The sequence below is a fragment of the Mauremys reevesii genome, linkage group 9 (assembly GCF_016161935.1).
Source record: "Mauremys reevesii isolate NIE-2019 linkage group 9, ASM1616193v1, whole genome shotgun sequence".
In the NCBI taxonomy this organism is placed as follows: Eukaryota; Metazoa; Chordata; order Testudines; family Geoemydidae; genus Mauremys; species Mauremys reevesii.
Window position 1 is genome coordinate 45,733,743 of NC_052631.1, and position 17,425 is coordinate 45,751,167.

General features: G+C 42.5%; 1 long non-coding RNA gene across 1 annotated transcript in view; it reads right to left on the bottom strand.

Moving 5' to 3' along the window:
- Nucleotides 1-1,889: 1,889 nt before the first annotated feature.
- The window catches only part of LOC120372710, a 68,538-nt gene continuing 53,002 nt past the window's right edge, over nt 1,890-17,425 (bottom strand). Inside the window, exons 2-3 of the long non-coding RNA XR_005585131.1 lie at nt 5,922-5,985; nt 1,890-2,550 (exon numbers count right to left, since the gene is read on the bottom strand). This is a non-coding gene — a long non-coding RNA (uncharacterized LOC120372710). The remainder of the gene's footprint in view (nt 2,551-5,921; nt 5,986-17,425) is intronic.

Genomic DNA, 17,425 nt, shown 5'->3' on the forward strand with positions numbered 1-17,425 from the left:
TGGAAGAATAAAAACACAAAGAGGAAAGATTATGAAGAGCAATAAGAAGTATAGCAAGTACTGTATATTCCGCTTGACCAGGATATACTTAGCATCCTGCTGGGCTGATTCTTCCTCACAAGAATCATCCCTTTGATTGAAGGATTCAGCCCTTAATCCTGACAACCACATCCTTGGGCAATTGCTTAATGAACCAATATAGCCAAAGAATGGCAAAGACTGCTGCTTTATCAGGATAGTATTAGTATAAATTCTACTTACCATCACCTATTTGATCACCACTTGCACTGCAGCAAATTTCCAGTTTAGTTAGATGTACAGGTGCCAGCTTTGATCAAGCTAGAACAGTAAAAATAGAAATGTAGCCCCAGCAGCTCAGCGGCAGGATGGGATAACCACTTCGAACACAATCCGGCTTGCGACCATAGGTACTGACTCGGGTGGCTAGCCAGTCATGCTGCCCGAGCTGCTGCTGCTACACTGCTATTTTTAGCAAACTCTCTCCATCAAAGCTAGCACAGGTTTGTCTACCTGATCTGGAGATTACACCTCCACCTTGACTGTAGACGTACCTTTTGGGGTCACATAGGGGTAGGTATGTCCTCTAGTTGTGCATTATCTGCTAGTGTAAATGATTGTTGATTTTTCTATTGTAGAAATAAGATTTAGAAACAAACAAGATGCTGGTGTAAGTGGGCATCACTCAGTTAAAGTGAATGGTTCCGCACCTGCTTATATCAGTAGTTAATATGGCTCACAGAGCAAAATTCATCTTTGGTGCAACTCTATTGACTTCAGCTGAATTTCATTAGGGATGAATCTGGCCAATATATCTGTATTTTAGCAAACCCAAACCATAGTTTTATAATCCTCAAGATGCTTGGTACATCTGCAGCAAATACCATACTCTGTAATCCTGATCCCTACAAATATACAGAAGTCTAATAACTGATGTAACACTTTTTATATGTCATTAGCTTCAGGTAGATACCTCTCTTGGGACACTGTAGCTTTTCTTGAACCTTCTATATCCATCACAGCAGCGAAATTCCAAGGGCCAGATTCTCTACTCATTCCATCAATGTAAGTCCATTTAACTTCACTATAGTAAGAACAGTGTAAAATTGGTGTAATGTAGTAGTGAGTCAGGCTCTAAGTCCTTTTCATTGATACTTTTTGGATATAGAGCCAAATTCTGCTCTCATTCACACCAGAGAACATCTGTGAAAGTCAATGGAATTATCCTGACTAATATCAGTGTTAGGGACCAGAATATGGCCCAATATTTTTTATTCATACATCCGTAAGAAAAGTCCTACATTGATGAGGCCTGATACAGTTTTGATCTCATTTCTTTTAGTAAAATGTCAGTTAAAGTAGTGCTTGTAAAACACATAAGCACCATACCAAAAGTGTCATACTTACACTGGTGCAGTGGTAGGAGTTGCTGGAAGCCTTTCCACTTTAGACTAACTCTGGTTTTCAATTCGGTGCAGCTCAAACATGCAACATCATCACACATCAGGAGAATTTTCTGTCTTTTCTAATAAGTTATTGACTTTTTTTAATGGGCTGATGAGAAAGCTCAGGAGCTTCTTCAAGGACAGAGCATTGAAATCTCTCCTGATCACCAATCACAAACTGTACACAGAATAATGAAATCTCTATAACCTGATTCTTGATTTTTTTAATACCAAAAGAAACAGCAAATGGGCTTATGAGCAACTCCTAATGAAATGTTTGTAAAACAGTGCCAGACACAGATAAGAGCTTTCACCACTTCAGTAAAGACAGCAATCCAAACCTCAGCAATTCCACAGTAAATAAACATCAGCTGTCATGTTGTAATAATATTTTATTTTTCAGTGTGTAGAATGTTCCTACCAAAATTCTCTAGGCACAGGTATATGATTGACAAAGCCACAAATTAAAACAAATATCAAAACAAACTAACCTAAAGAGAATTCAACTAATTGCCTCAGCAAAGAAATCCAACTCTTCCATTAACCCTTTAAAAGCCTTAGGGAAAAGGCAAAAGACTTAGGGAAAAAAATAACCTTGCAGCATGAGCTGAAGGTCAAGGAACCCACACTCTGTAGGACTAATGTGGCGAGTTCTAGAGAAAATAAATTTCCACAGAATATGCTGAATCCAACCCTTTGACATACAATACTAGGGACTGTCAAAATGAGCTCCTTATCTTATCTGAGGCACATGAGGAGAAAGGCACTCTCTTAGATAACCAGACAACCTAAAATAATCTCTTCCATAATCATTTAGAATGTTACAGAACAAAAATCTATAATTAATTGTACCCAATAAACTGGAAGCTAATGTAGCCTGCAACACATACACAATATGTTCCACATGAGAAACTCCAATGAGCAGACAGGTTCATTCTACATTAGTTGACGTTTGACTTTTAAGTTGTCTTCAAGAAGAGACCCATGTAGTGCTGTGGCCATCACTGAGTTGGTTGATGACACCTCCCTGCAGGAAGCTAGCGGATAGTAGATCTTTGCTTTGAAGCCATCTCTTGACACTGAAACCCTTAACAAAAAAAAAATCTCATCTTACATTTTCCTTTTCAAGAAAGACTACAGAGAAAGTTGTACCAAGCCAATTCCAAAAACACCCCATATCTTAACATAATACAGAGGCAGAGCTCAAGTTTTGGTTAATGACCTCCTTTATTAATGACTGAAGACCAGAGGGTTACGATTTTTTTAAAAATCTATTGCCTGTCTTCAGTGCAATTGAAAAGGAGTTGTCAATAAAAGCATGTACCTGAAACAGGATCAGATCATGGAGTTTCTTGAGAGGTTCCATCTTTTTCTTTGATGGAAAGTTTTTCCCAGCTTGCTTCTCCCTTTGTCCTCAGGAATCCATATTGGATGGCTTTTAGGACATGCTAAATGGTTCATTTGTTTTCCCAGTCTTTTGCTGGTCTGCATGAGGAAGCTCTGATTTGGGGGTGAACAGTAGGGTAATAGTTTTTGTTGTGTGGGGAGGTATTTTGGATCTACTGAGCAATTTATTTATTTATTATGATTGTCCAGCACACAGCATTACTGGGGAAGATGCATGACAAGGGAAGAGCCCAGATTTATTTTCAGATCCCACGTAGAGTTTCCAGGACTGACTTTTTGGAAAACAAGAATCTGTTTTTACTTGTAAACTGAGTACATTTGATATCAAAATAATTGAATGAAAATAAACATGGAACCCCAGGATGCCATTTTTACAGTCACTCATCAAACTACAGTCACCGTGATTAATACTTCTGATTGGCTTTCCTCCCACTCCAAAACAACATTTTTATAATATTTGTCAGAAAATGTGCAGAAAATAATAAGCATGCACCATATGGCCCTGTGAACATCTGCAACACATAGCTCTCCATGTCAGAAGTAGAGTGTGTTAGTATGAGACTGCCCAGGCATTTCTGTCTGATCTGCTCCAGGGATTGAAGGAGAAGCAATAACAATAAAATGGAACCGTGAGTGTTGTTTAACGTTTTCCAATGGATCATGCACATTGGAAACAGTAATTAATTATTTCGTTTATAATGCTTTGGGGAATGACTGTCCAACAAAATAACGCAACTCATTTACATGTGCAATAAAGTTTAAGTACAGAGGCATTTCATGGCAGCACAATGATTTGCCAAAGGAGAAAAAAAAAAAAACATTGTCATTACTGCCACATCCAAATAACCAACAGGAAAAATTCTATCAAGCCCTTAAGTGATTTGAGTTCTTTCTTTTACTGTATAATAGTCCTTGAAGGGGCATTCAAACCCAAATATACTTCACTAAAGTGTATAGAATACCCAAGGAATAGTCTAGCACATTTAATCTAAAGAATTATTTTACCCTTCTGAGCTACCATACCAGTCCTTTCATTCAGAATATATTCCCCCAACAACTGTCATTATTTATTATTCTTATTATTACTTCAATTTTTAAATGAATCTGTCTAGCTTAACCTAAGGCACTGTACAAAATTAAAAATTAGAGCCATGAAATAACCTACATAACAAATCACCTCTGCCTAAAGCTGCTCCATAATCATAACATATGGCCAACGATATTTGAGAACACCAACTAAGATTTTAAACTAATGCCCTTCAATCCACTATTCTCAAATCCTCAATCCTCCCCACCCTGGAAAAGCCTGCAAAAAAATAAAAGGTGGGGTGGGGCATGGGGGGGAATGAGCCATGCAGTTTGCCTGGCAGTTCAGTAAATCCAGGCTTTGTAAGACAAAGCGGATAAATGAATCTAGAGACAAAGACCTCTGCGAGGCACGCCCTGGAAGCAGACTGCTCTGTTACACCAAGAGGGTACCAGCTCAAGGATTGTAACTGACAAGGTTTAAACACAGCCATGATTATTTAGGTAGACCAGACCCAAATCTCACAGTGATTCATAGGTAAAACAGATCCACAGGCCATAGAGACTTTATTGGTCACATGCACCACCATAAATTCAACTCAAACTAATCAGTATCCTGTGCGGATACCAAAGCGCTAGTACGACATGCTTTCTTATTGTAGGTTACCAAAAGGTGGTTCCATTTTGAACTATCCTAGGTTTCTGAATGCCTTCCACACAAAGTCCCATGTTAACCACATGGCGACAGTTTCATCTCAAGATGTGATGAATAAAATCTGCCATTTAAAAGAAAAGGCCACATCTATGCACTGGCACAGATGGTAAAAATGCTGCCTCTGCATCTGAGGGAAACAGGTAAGAAACAAAACTAGTATGTAACTGAAGGAAAGGTAGGCACTCCCTCATTTGGGGGAAGGAGTGAGGGGGGACTAACAAACAGAAATGTCTAGTTGTCTCTATACATAGGAGGATCCTAACAGATTCACAAGTAGGAAAGGAAATGTCAGGCCTCTGTTCTTGGTTATCTTCTTAGAGCCACTACCTGTAGAAAGGGGTTCAGGGAGTGAGAAAGACTGAAGTGAGAAAGGTAGTCTCAGTAATACAGCTCATTGGACTATCTGGGCATTGGCAATGGTACCATAACACTGCAGGACTTCCTTGAGGAAGGAGTTCAAGGAATGAGCTAGAAATGATCATCTAAAGCAGTGGTCCCCAACTTTTCCAAGTGGTGGGCACCGGGTGACGAGCCACCAAGGACCATGGCCGGTGGACAAGCATCCGCCGAAATGCTGCCAAGAAGCAGCAACGTCAAGAAGCATTGCTGCCAAAATGCCACCAAAAATCAGCAGCATTTCAGCAGCAGCTCCTCATGATGATGCCGCTTTTCGGCAGTGTTTCGGCAGATGCTTGTCCGCTGGCCAGTACGCAGGCACGCATAGATGCACTAGCGGGCGCCATTGCACACACAGGCACCACGTTGGGGACCACTGATCTAAAGTGCTTCTTTTGCCTCCCGGCGCTGCAAAGTGCATTGCTTTCTATGTTCAAGCCTTCCTCCTCTATTGATCCAGACAAAATAGCCTCTATTTTTACCCCAGTGTCTTCACCGCCTGCAAAAAAATGCACTGTAAATTACAAAATGCTCTCACAAGAACATAAGGAGCCCCGTTGTCCTCCTCAGAGCCATGCAGGAAGGAAGGCACACTGGGGAGCAAAAGGAATGCCAACTCCATGGAATTATCCCCTCCCCCCTATTGCCATAGAAGCCACCTAGTCAATGCATCATGGTGCCAGGGTTCTGCAGATTGTGGGGCAGTGGATGGCAAGAGGGAGTTGTGCTACCATAAGAGATGAGGTAGCCCTGAGTGCTGTGTGGAGGTCATAGATATCTTCTGATTTAGGTGGCTGAACTCCTCTCTGGCCACTCATGTCATGGTATTTTCTGTTGCCATGTGTTTGGGATAGGAAGCAACAGAATAGTGATTCTTCTCAATAGTTTAAAATTATCAGCTAAATTTTCCTTACCACATGGCCTCTGGGCTGAGCAAGGGGGTTATCGTCACATTTCTTGCAGATTGTTGTCCAAGTACTGAAAATTAATTTTAAAAAGGCTATTTAAAATGTAATAATATTTATGAGCATTAGATTAAAAACTGTCAAAACATAAAGGGTAAACTTCAGCATTTCAGATTGGGGTAACATATATGAATTGCTCACATATCTGTCCTGGTCTTACTTTGCTATAATTTTTTCTCTGATATGTCCATTTCAGCTCTCTAGTAGAGCTGGTCAGAAAATGGTAAGTATTCTCCATGAACTATTTCAAAAGAAAAATTCATTCACACATTTCTGTTGGGTAAAAAAAAAATCCATTCTGATAATTTTGGGGGGTTTTGAAAAACACAAATATTTCAAATTTTGAAAACCAAAAATGTTTATTTTGCATAAAAAATACTGGCAAATTTTAATGAAATGAGAATTTTCCTACAAAATATTTTTTGGGGAAAAGAAGCTAAAAGTTTCAATGGTAAATGTTCAAGCAAGCTCTACTTTCTAGTGACATTCAGTGGTATTCAGTTGTCAGCACTATTACATAGATCCAGCCACAAAGTCCTTACTGTGTCAGTACTCCCATTGATATCAATGGGAGTTTTCTCTGAGTAAAGATGCTATCTCTTGTTAAACACAGCCATAAGAAGGTGATGAAAACAAACTGATGGATTTTTAAAAAAAGAGAGAGAACTATACATTTTACTCTGAGTAATCAGCTGGAAAGTGTTATTTATCCCACATGCTTTATCTGTGGCAATGCATGTTCTCATCTGGATCTTTGGAAGAGTCAACATTATCCTTCCTACCTTGTAAAGAGATTCCCATATTTCATGCACTGCTCTTCCAGTTTCCTGTAATTTCTTCACAGTCAACTTAATATAACTCGATATTTTTAGTGATATCTGGAGAAGGCTGAATTTTTTCCTAACTGACATACAGGGCTAGCCCACAACATTTTGGCACCTGAAGCGGGGAGCTCAAATGACACCCCGATGCCCCCTCGCTTGGGCCAAAACTTTGAAAGGTCTCAATTCTGCCTTCTTCCTGTTCTACTCCTCTCATGGTACTGTTCTGCTACCTACCCCAATAAAGGAGAACTAACAACTTAAAATGCCTTGTTCAAAAATTTTAAGTAACACTTAACTTTCAAATGCCTGAACTGCAAATGTGACTTTTCTTGTCTGCATAGCAAACACTGGCATTTTTATCTGTTTGAATAATCAAAGTGGTGCTTTCCGTGCCTTCTTGGTAGCAAAGATTTCAACTGCTTCCTGCTGAAGGTCCACAGTCTGGGCCAGCTAATGCTCTATTGAGATGGCTGCAAGGCTGACCAGCCTCTCCTGTGTCATTGTGCAGCGTAGATGTGTTTTTATTAACTTCAGCTTGGAGAAGCTGCATTCTCCACTGGCAACTGTTACAGGAAGTGTTAGAAGTATGCACAGAGCAACAAAAGCATTTGGAAAGAGGGTGGTCATCTTATTTGTGCACATATATTCCAGAACAGCCTTTGGAGTTGATCCTGCTGAAATGTATCTTGAAAGGGCTTTCAGTTCATCACCTAAATCACTCGCATCAATATCGCGCATGTCATCATGTGTCAACACTGTTTCTAGTGTCCTGCATTGCTGGTGTAGGTCTTCTTCAGGTATAGTGAGGAGTTTTGGAATATCATACAACATCCCAAATATACTGCTGTGTTCCTTGAGCTGCATGAAACGTTCTTCAACTGACTGTATTGCACAATCTAGCACCTGGTTAAAGAATTCAACTTTGAATTGTTGTTTGGGGTCTCTTATGGGATTATCCCGTGCTTCGTAATCAAATTGTCTTCTTCTTCAGTGACTCTTGTATTCTTGAATGGGTGGGAAAATAGCTTCAGTGTGAAGTTCCTCTGCCAACTTCTGTGCACTCTTCAGAACGTTTTGAAATCCCTCATCTGACCGGTAAGACTGTAGGTCTGACTTTGCTTTGTCCAGTTGTTCCATTGCTCCAGATATATCAAGGTCAACACCTTGGAGTCTTTTGCTTACAACATTTATTTCAAACAGTATGACATGCCACAACACTAAGCCACACAGAAATTTGAAGTTATGTATGTTTCTGGTGATTCCATTTCCCTCTGCCACTGTTCTCCCATGAACAGTTCCTGTCATAGTATTATCCTCCATAATGGCAACTATGGCATCATCTATCTTCCCAATTTGGTGTTTGATAGGCTTTATCACCTCCCCTCAACTTTCCCATTGTGTGGCACACAGTGGTTTCAGTGTCAGAGAGGATGTTCCAAGATATTGCTTCAAAATTTGCCATCGATGAGTTGATGCAGAGAAAAATACATAGATGCTTTGAATTACATTAAAAATTTCAGCAGCCTCACTAGAAGCTGATGCTGCATCACTGACCACCAAGTTCAATGAATGAGAACTGCCTGGGACAAAAAAAGCTCGAGGGTTTAACTCTCAGATCCATATCTGCACTCCTCTGTTCTTTCCTTTCATGTTGGCACCATTATCGTAGCCCGGACCTCTCATGTCGGCTATCACAATTCCTGTATCTTCCAGCTTTTTAAGAAGCACATTTGTCATACTAGCTCTTGTAGTATCATCAGTGTCAATACATTCTAGAAAATGCTCTCTGACAGTCACCATTGCAGGAACATTTTCACTAGATTCTGTTGTTGTTACAAAACGCACCATTAAAGTCATTTATTCCGTATGGCTGATGTCAGGTGTGCAGTCGAGAATAACAGAGTAATATCTTGCTGACTTCAGATCCGCCACAATCTTCTGTTTGACTTTTGTTGCCAGTAACTGTATGATCTCATATTGAATTGTTTTTCCAAGGTAGTGGTGTGTGTACATTTCTTGGGTGGTGACTCTTCTTAGATGCTCGTGGAGTACAGCATCAAACTCAGCCATCAGCACCACAATTTTAAGGAAGTTTCCATTGTTTGGCACATACAGCTCATCTGAAGTGCCACGCAGTGCTAGGTTTTGGGTAGCAAGTATTCTCACAATGGCAATGAGCCTTTTCAGAACATTTTGTCAGTGCAATCTTCTCTTGATACTGATCAGCTATGGTGGCCTTTAACCTTAGTCTCATCTCAAGCTCTTTCCACCTATGGAATGCTCTCTGGTGATTTTCTCCTTTCTCATGGCATGCCAGATTTCTAGCCAGATTTTTCCAGTCCTTTGTTCCTGTAGAACCCAGTATGGCTGGAACATTAGATTGGAAGAGTTTGCAACAAAAACAGTATGCAGCATTCTGGGATTTTAAGTACATAAGCCATGGCCTCTCCACTTTGTCACCATTGGGGATTTCACGCCGGTAATGTGTTGGATGGAAGCTTCTGTTTTCATTGTCTTTGGGGACCATGAAGTTTTTCACTTGCTGTGGCCCATGCAGTACAAGGAAGTCCCTCAGGCTACTGCTCAAGTGGGTCCACAGTCCTGGATCATCTAGACTTAAAGAACTAAACTCAGCAGCAGCTGTTTCTTGCGCCTCCACCACACTCTTCTCTGATCTACACTTTTCTTCAGGAATGTGCATGGTTACATCCATTTGAGATGAAGATATGGATGCTGCAGTAGCTACCAGGTCACCTGCACTCTGACTAAGTGGAAGATCAGGCATCTCCTCACCACTCACATCCTCACAGGGACTGGAAGGCTCACCGTGAACATTTGTGTCTATATATCTCAGGAGAGCTCCTTCCTGCTTAGATAGAAAAGCTTCCTTTGCTTGCTTTCTTTTTCTGAATGCTGCCCCCCAGACGGGCATTTTCTTCTTTCACTCATGACTGCTGTTCTGTGCCAGCTACAGTGGCTCTCAACACTCAGTTGAAGGGGACAAATAAGCAGGCTGGTAGCAGGGCCTGAGTGAGGGAAGATATCAGCATCTTAAGGGCCTAACTGGCTCCTACTACTTCAGATGACTGCCTGTTCTCCTCAAGTGGGTTCAGGGAAGCAGCAGGAAACAGGAAGCTCCCTGAGAAGCTGGTGTTAATCAGTCCAGACTCCTGGAGGTGCTAGAAAGGTACATAAGAGGCTCCTCCTCCTCTCTCTCCCTGCAGCTCCTGCTGCTTTCTGTTATTCCCTCTCACCTTTTCTCCTGCCTGCCTGTTATGTCTCTTGTGCCCTTCTTCCTACAGCACAGCACTCCACCATCTCTGTGCATCTAGAGCAGAAAGAATACCTATGCACCAGCAACAGACACAATTTTCTACACTCTGGGTCCTACTGATGCCCCCCCCCCACAGTCTGGCACCTCAGGCCGCCTCAGTTTGCCTCATGGTAAGGCCAGCCCTGCTGACACCACACTATTCATTAAGGACCTGATTCTCCAATGAATAACATTGCACATGAGTAACTTTGCTCACATGGCTATCTGTCTACATGTAAAGTTACTCACATAAAATGTATTTGCAGGATTGGGCTCATATGCCAATCCTCTTGTGCCACATGTGCTTTGGTTCTGTTTATCTTTATTCTACTTTTTTGCGTGATTCGGCAGAGGAAATCTGGCTGAACTATTAAGAAATGGGTACCCCTTTAAGAGCAGGGCATGAAGGACACCCTTTCAAGAGTAAAAACAGAATACGATGAGATGACACACAATATGGTGGACTCAGAAATGAAAGGGATCTATGGCTTTGTTCCGGAAATGTAGGTCTGTTCATGTATAGTTTGTTTTTTCTTATTTATTCTCTCATTTTATCATTGGTTTAGTTTTGTAAATATTTGTAACCCCTGCACTCTTGACCTCCATTTGACGCTAGAGTTGTGAGACTCTAATAACTCATTACAAAGATTAGCCAATTGGTACTGTCAGGTATAGTTTCATGAATGACATTTTAGTTTATATTTTTAGGAATTAGAACAGCCTGCTCTGTTAGTTTGGAGATGGACAAAATTCACCAAACACACCGTAGACCATGCAACAAGGGAGATACTGTCATAAGTCTCCTGCCTTATATGCCACATCTCAGTTTGGCCAAGTCAATGGCCACATGCTGTGTACTCGGAGACGTGGAAGGTCACAAGGAGTTTTAGCACACAGGGCACTAGCACTGTTAAAGTGAATATCCCCAAAAAGGGGATGCTTCAGGAAAATATATTATTCTCAGCCAACCAGATAAAATGCAAAAGGAGAAGAGACATGACAACCCAGCTGACAAAAGGCAAACTGTTATGCAATGCATACCCCTTGTCCTCTGTAGCAAACAACATTAGAGAGAATGCCTATTTCCTCCACAGTTCATATCTCTGGAGCAGAAATGCCATTCATTGCCACATGTAATCATTAATCTTGGGAGATGGAGTGAAATCAGCCAAACAGGTTGCTACCCTACTTTTGCCATTCTGAATAAGAAATAGCTTCATGTTTAATGCATAAATTAGGGCCCTGAATATAGCCTGCAATCTGCTTTATATAAGTCAGTGGTGTCTTGCTTAACATCTTGTGTTATCTGCAGTCAAATAATGAAGATCAAGGTGCATTAATGAAACTGTGTTGGGAAGAAGTTTGCACTGCTGCCACCTTCATTATACCCGTATCAAAAAAAATTTCTATCAGTCCCCCATTGTGAGGAGCACTATATACATTGTTTTATATAACACTTTTCACAATCCTCAGGTCACTTGGCAGGAGTGGGGCCTAATCTAACTCCAGCTGAAGTCAGTGGATTTAGAAATTAACACGATAGGGATCTCTTATCTTCACCACCAATGAAATTCATCCATGTTACAGATAGAACACTGTAACTACCATGGTATCAGCCACAGTCTGTGGAAAGGAAATAAAGAATACTTTATCCTTTGGTGCTACAAGGGAATTCAGTTGGTGCGATGGGGTAACCCCATGACTTGCAATGCACCCAGTTAGTCATGCTCTGCACCTGGGCACGTGAGTAGCTAATAGTCTCCTGGCCAGAGGTGGCAGAGCTAAGCCATAATAAGTAGACTGAAGGAGCTCAGCTCAACAGAGACTACAAAGGAAACATCTTTCTGGCAGGGAGAAGCCCACAGCCAGGGTTTAACAAGAGGATAAAGTGGGAAGCACACTACAGGTGCAGTTAGGGTTTGCAAGAAGAAAGACTTCAAAGGGGCAGAAGTAGAATTCAGATTTGTTTGGACCTGTTCTTGATATCCTGGAAGGGGATGTACTTTATGACTTGGTTGGAAGGCTGAGGTACAGAAGGTCTGGAGCCAGAGGGAGCCAGGCAGCCAGCAGAAGGCACTGGAGACGAGGTTACCAGCAATATCATGCCCAGATGCAATGGTGCGCTCCAAGGATGAGTGTGCCCCACCACAGCTGGTCAAAAAGCAATTACCCCATACTGGAATTTGGCATGCACAATAGGGCAGATATCCCTAATGCAGACAAACTCTGCCATAGGATCATTAGTGGCCAGGATTGTGGTTTTAGAGTCTCAACCAAAGAAAAAAAAAAAAAGGTCACCCAATTTTTAAAGGGTTATTTTCCTGACCTAACAAGTCAGCAAATATGGCATTGCTTGACAATATTTGAAAGTACATACAAAGGTTCCCCCAGATTACCCTTTAAACTCAACTTCTTCCTCCTGTATTTGAATTAGAAAAACAGGTTGTAGCTGTTTGCCATGAAGAGTAAACAACTTAACTTCACTGCCTCATACACTCACTATATGCTCTGCCTATAAATTTCAGTGTGTTGTGTACGGTGTGTCTCTAGTGTCTCTTATAAGCCACTGCCTCAGCTGAGCATCCCTTATTTCTTTCCCACACCTATAAATAATCATGAACTATCCATCAAATATTAAATGGTACAGGAGCTAATCAGGCATTACAATCATTCAGATAGTACCAATTCATGTTTGTTGCATAGAAATCTGTGCTTTATAATGTATGTGTACTTGTGCTTTCTGTCTGCAACCAATATGTGCATGAATTACTGATGTGCTATAAAACAAGTATGGGGTTGGGGGGAACTAACCATGGCATTTTTATATAAATCACTGCAATTTAACTTAGAACATTTTATTTGTCAACAGTCTGCTCACTTCAAATGAAGTCTATACATTGGGTTTGGCCAAGCGTGTCAAAATTATATGTGTATTATAAATTATTAACCTATGAGGATCCATCACGGATTAAATATGAAAGAAAGAGAGGCCCAGAATAGGGAAAAACACTTGCCTGTTCGCTTTTAACAGGCTTTTGTATGTTACAGCTCCTGAAAGTTGAAGCTCTTGTGTAATGCTTTGGACAGCCAGCTCATTACATGCTTAGGTCAGTGGTTTTAAAGCATCACAAGTTTTGCAGTGGACATTATAGTGAGCCTGCCCAGATGTAATATTAATGCACTGAGCCCATATATTGTCAGACACTGAATAGCAGGAATAAACTAACAGTACTAAAAGGTATGGTTGTTCCTTTCTCCCAGACTGCCAGAGCCAGACTCAACCCCATTTCCCACAGGACATCCCCCTATAGGTCTGAACTCACACTCGAAGTACAGCAACACTCCCAGTGACTTTAATGGGTACAGGATCAAGCCCCTTGTTTGTACTCCGCATGAATTATTTCCCCACAACCAGCCCAGCGCCGGCCCCCTGTACACAAGACAGAGAACTGTGATCCCTTCCTCTAGCCAAAGGGAGAGAGTTACCCACCTTCCCGGCCAACCTCTGGGCAGTGTCTCTATAGCTTACCTCAAAGAATCACACACTGCTCTAGAGAAGGAAAGAGTACAATACAACAAAGCCTCTGCCTGAATAACTATGGGCTTGTCTACCCAGAACAGGAATGCAGACTACAGGGATGCGATCTCTAAAGATATGCAAAGTGAGAGAGGCTGAGCACTACAGGTGCTGACTTTTCTTTTTCTTGGTGGGTGCTCCACCCTTGCTCTGTCCCAAGGCCTCACCCTTGATCTGCCTCTTTCAACCCCCAGACTGCCTCTGCCCTGAGGCTCCCCCACCAACCCACCCACCCCCGCTCACTCCTCTCCGCCCTCTTCCCCAAAGCCCTGCTGCCTGCCAACCACTCGCTTCTTTCCACACACACATCCCCAAGCACCTCCTGCCAGCCACTCGCTGACCGGCAGGCAGCCCTGGGGACCTGCCCAACAGCTGATCAGCAGTGGGTGATGAGCACCCCTTATTTTTGTCCATGTGTGTTCAAGCCCTAGAGCACCCGTGGAGTTGGCACCTATGCTGAGCACTGCAGAGAAATGTGTTTGGAGAGAACACATGGCTGGAAGTGTTGTGGAGGTCTCCCTGCAGAGTGCACCTGGGGGGTGAAAGTGCGGGTGAGATTTTCATGCTTCCATGGTGGCTGTTGGTGTCAGAAGTGTGAGCCAAAGCAGCATAGAATTTAAGGTACCTAGAGTTACAAGGTGTTGATTAAACCCCTCACTGGCCTGGGAGAATCCCAAAATGTCACACATATGTTCCAACTTCATGGACCTATGTCACTAGTCATGTTGAATTACTTTTGATTTCTGTCCAGGTTCTCTTTCTTCTAGAACAGAAAAACATTTCTTTGAGAGAAAACTGCAAGTCCTTCAGTTTGGTGTTACGTAGGAGGAGAAAGCACAGTTTGAGGGTAATTGCTTTTATACTTAGTAAATGATATGTCATTATCATCAGTCCAGGTCCAGCAACACAACTGGAATTGGCATGTCAGGGATCAGTTTGAAGTTCAGTTTAGTCTAAAGCAGGGGTTCTCCAACTTCATTACACCCTGGCCCCCTTCTGACAACAAAAATTACTACACGACCCTATGAGGGAGGACTGACGCCTAAGCCAAAGTCTGATCCCCACTGCCGGGGGCAGGGAGGCCAAAGCCAAAGTGCCACTGCCCTGGGTGGGGAGGCCAAAGCCCAAGGGTTTCAGCCCCAGCAGGGAGCTTATAACCTAAGCCCTGCCAACTGGGGCTGAAGCCTTCAGACTTCAGCACTGGGTGGTGGGGCTCAGGCTTCAGCTTCGGCCCCAGGCGGTGGGTGTCGAGTTTAGACTCTGGCCCTGGGCCCCAGCAAGTCTAAGTCAGGCTGGGCGACCCCATTAAAATGGGGTCACAACCCACTTTGGGGTCCCAACCCACAGTCTGACAACTGCTGGTCTAAAGAATTGGCTTCAATTTCAACACATCTGCATCACTGTGACAAAAATCAGGGAACACATGTTCTGGGGTTGGGGAAGACGTGTTTGTGGCATTTTTGCAGCCATCAATACAATCCATCAGGTAGAGACAAACACAGCTTTTCAGTGATTTCTAGTACTGTATCTAGCGTTTAAGGTGCAAGTTTGCCATTTAATATCTGTTTCTGGGGGAGACTTTCCCAACAACAGTTAGGCACCCAACTCCCTATTGACTTTCAATGGAAGGTAGGTATATAAACTGCCCTTTCTGCTTCTGACAACCTCCCTCTCCACTTTTAAACCCAGGACTCTACACGCATTTCTGATAAATGGGTCAGGATCATCCTCACAGCCCCCCACAGCATTTTACTTTGTAGGGCTTTTTCCACAGTATCATTTTTATACAAAGCGGGACAAATTCTATACCATGTTCAAACATCAAAATAGGCTGTTCAGGTTATTTGTATCCCATCTTCCTCCCCTCTAGTTTTAATGTCAAAGCTCTAATTTATTCAACCAGTTTTACACGGCATTATTTCCAGCTCTGTCCAGAGTGCGTCTTCCAAACCTTGATTTGCTCACAAGTCCATTTTGTTTGTCTGAAGAAATTAATTCTCTCTCTGATGGGTGGAGGATGATTCACAGGATGCCCTGGCCCTTGGTTACTCAGGATCAGAGAAATCTCCAAAGAGTTTGAGCTCAGTTTGTTGAGAAAGCTCATCAACTCTACCTTTTAATTTAATAATTTCAACCAATTTTAACAGCTCGGTGCACAGGGCCAGATCAGCTGGTACAAGCTGGTGTAACTCCAATGAAATCAACAGAGCCATGTCAGTTTATAGCAGCTGACACTGTTTAAAGTAGGCTGAAAAAAGTGTGGGTTCTGTCAACACACCCACATCTGCCCATCCCTCTCCCACCCTCATCAACTCTGCCCCTCCCCAGCCCCACCTCTCCTCCTCCTGCAGCTCTTCAACCTGCCTCTCCCAGCCTTGGAGCAGGGCTTCAGCAGGGTCCCCTCTCCCCAGTCCCAGGCAGGTGTTGCAGGGAGGAGCAGCAGAGGAGGGGAGAGGCAGAGGGTGGAGCGCCATGAGCTGCTCCCACCTCCCCTCTTGTGGGGACGGGGAGAGGAAAAGAGCCCAGCATGCTTTCCTGAAGCAATTCTGATTGTCTGCTCTACCCCTAGAAGCAGAGAAGTGGGAAAAGCAGCCAATCAGAGTGGATTTCCCCCAAGCAGTAATAAAAACCATGAATCCCCTTAGCAACTGGGCTGGCTTCTTAGAAATGTTATTTCCCAGGTCTGTGACCCAGCTGAGACTCTGGCCCATACCCAGACCTCAGGTTAACAGCTCCCCTGCTTTCCTTGTGCCAGTCTTCTACTAAGGGGTTGACTCACAGCTGCTGAAACCTGTTTCTTCAGACAGTCAGGGAAATAACCCTGGAAATAGCTTGGTTTTCACTTTTTAGGGGAATCCAAAAAGTGGGAGTAAAATAGGAGGTGTTAATCATTTTAGTTACCAAACAATATAATATTCACAAAGTTGTCATACCTGATCCCAGCCACAAACGAGTGGCACTCAGATATGCTCAGGTCCCAGCTGTGTCCCGTGGGGTACCACCTTACAGAATCTTCACTACACTTTTATAGATTCCCACGCCAGAAGGGACCACTGTGATCATCTAGTCTGACCTCCTGCATAAAACAGAATGTCCCCAAAATAATTCCTAGGGCAGATCTTTTAGAAAAACATCCAATCTTGATTTGTAAATTGAGAGTGATGGAGTATCCATCACGACCCTTGGTGAATTGTTCCAATGGTTAATTCATTCACTGTTAAAAATTTACACCTTATTTCCAGTCTGAATTTATCTAGCATCAACTTTCAACCACTGGATCAAGTTATACCTGTCTATGCTAGATTGAAGAGACAATTATTAAATATTTGTTCTCCACATAGGTACTTTACAGACTGTGATTGAGTCAACCCTTAACATTCTCTTTGTTAAACTAAATAGATGGAGCTCCTTGAATCGGTCACTAGAAAGCATATTTTCTAAGCCTTTAATCATTCACAAGTCTCTTGTCTGAACCCTCTCCAATTTGTCAACAACCTTCTTGAATTGTGGGCACCAGAACTTGACACAGGATTCCAGCAGTGGTCCCACCAGTGCCAAACAGAGAGGCACAATTACCTCTGCCCTCCTACTTGAGATTCCCCTGTTTATGCATCCCATAAACAATAAGAAGTGTAACAGAAGCAAAGGAGGTGGGAATGTCTTACAGGCAGCGTCACTGTCATCGACCCAAGCATTTAACAGGAAGGAAGCACTTCTAAAATGCAGGTGGCGGAGAAAA